The sequence below is a fragment of the Schistocerca nitens genome, chromosome 1 (genome assembly GCF_023898315.1).
Source record: "Schistocerca nitens isolate TAMUIC-IGC-003100 chromosome 1, iqSchNite1.1, whole genome shotgun sequence".
In the NCBI taxonomy this organism is placed as follows: domain Eukaryota; kingdom Metazoa; phylum Arthropoda; class Insecta; order Orthoptera; family Acrididae; genus Schistocerca; species Schistocerca nitens.
The window spans coordinates 750,254,792-750,257,043 of record NC_064614.1 but is presented as its reverse complement, the minus strand read 5'-3'; positions in this window follow the sequence as shown (position 1 = coordinate 750,257,043).

The window sequence follows — 2,252 nt, the reverse complement described above, 5'->3', positions numbered from 1 at the left end:
AGCCATTTTTCAAAAGAAGTGTTACACAATCCTAGCTGATGTAGTCCGCGTAAAATGTAGAAGAAAAGTTGAGATACGGACCAGTCTCTCCTCTCAATCCCAATAGCCTGTTGAGTAGAACTAGACACTATAGGCAGTTATGCACGTCGTTACCAGGCACCACGGCACGCCCTTCAACCTTTCTTCGCAGTGAATCATGCACTCTTTCAAATACAAATGACTTCATTCCAATTGTGCCACATGCATTGACCTCAGGCTCCCAACAAACAGCAACAGAACAGCTGATTCACGGCACGAATATCTCAGCATATAGAAGTTGTTCCCTTACGCATAGACAACGACTGTGGTTTATGCACGACGAAGCACCGTCCCATCGTCGACGGATCGTGCGACAGTACCTCACCGCAACGCTTCATTGGCGATAGATTGGTCGAGGAGATCCGACTGCGTGACCTTCCCGTTTACCGAACGTGAACCCGTTGGATTTCTGACTATCGGGATATTTAAAGGCATTCATGTATGCTCAACACATGGCCAACGTGGAGATGTTACGGCAGCGTGTTACCAATGCATGTGACGCAATCCGAATGGAGCCAGATGTATTTAAAAGAGTGCTTGATTCAATACGCAGAAGGGCTGAGCGATGTGTCAGGATTCGCGCTAACGGTATGCAGCACCGCCCATAATGTGCATTTCTACGTAACAGACAAATGGAAATAAGAGGACAGATTGGACTATATCGCAACAGGTATTAGTTTCAGGGCATATCATTGCACGAACTTTACCTTTTATCTTAACCAATGGTGACTGTTGAAATTTCCATCTCATCCATCAAATTTAGGTTCAAATTGCATATTTTTAATACACACGTTGTCCGCCTCCGTAGTGTAGCGGTAGCGTTACCGCCTACCACGCAGGGGGCCCAGGTTCGATTCCCGGTAGGGGGCTAGGTGTTGTGTGCCCATCATCATCATTTTCATCATCATTGACACGCAAGTCGCCGAAGTGGCGTCAACTAAACAAAAAAAAGGACTTGCAATACGGCGGACGAACTCCCCCGAATGTGGCCTCCCGGCCAACAATTCCATGCAATCATTTCATTTTCAATACACAAGTTATTTTAAAAAGATTAACCAGGTCCCATAAGACTATAATCTCTACATCAATGAAGATAGAAACTTCGAGAAAATTTTAAATTACGAGACGAAACTTACATCGAGGTGACAACAGTCATAGGATAGCGATACGCACAAATACAGATGGCGGTACACAAGGTATAAAAGCGCAATGCATTTGAGGAGCTTTCATTTGTACTCAAGTGATTCTTGTGAAAAGGTTTCCAAGGTGATTATGGCCACACGACTGGAATCAACAGATTTTGGACGTAGAATGGTAGTTGGAGCTACGCGTATGGGACATTCCATTTCTAAAATCATTAGGGAATTCAATATTCCTATATCCTAGATTGGCAACGGCAAGGAAAGCGTTTCTGAAAAAGAGAAATTTGTTAACATCGAGTATAGATTTAAGTGTCAGTAAGTGGTTTCTGAAAGTATTTGTATGGAGTGTAGCCATGTATGGAAGTGAAACACGGACGATAAATAGTTTGGACAAGAAGAGAAGCTTTCGAAATGTGGTGCTACAGAAGAATGCTGAAGATTAGATGGGTAGATCACATAACTGATCAGGAGATACTGAATAGGATTAGGGAGAAGAGGAGTTTGTGGCACAATTTTACTAGAAGAAGGGATCGGTGGGTAGGACATGTTCTGAGGCATCAAGGGATCACCAATTTAGTATTGGATGGCAGCGTGGAGGGTAAAAATTGTAGAGGGAGACCAAGAGATGAATACACTAAGCAGATTCAGGAGGATGTAGGCTACAGTACGTACTGGGAGAGGAAGAAGCTTGCACAGGATAGAGTAGCATGGAGAGCTGCATCAAACCAGTCTCAGGACTGAAGACCACAACAACAAAACAACATATCCACAGTGCCAAGAGCGTGCTGAGAAGACCAAATTTCAGGCATTATCTCTCACCACGGACAACGTAGTGGCCGACGGTCTTCACTGAACGACCGAGAAGTGTGCTGTTTGTTGCCAGTGCTAACAGACATGCAACACTCCGTGAAATGACCGCAGAAATCAATGTGAGGCGTACGACGAACGTACCCGTTAATGCGGCGAAAACGCGTTAATGGGCTATGACAGTAGACGACCGACGCGAGAGCCTTTACAAACAGCACGACATCA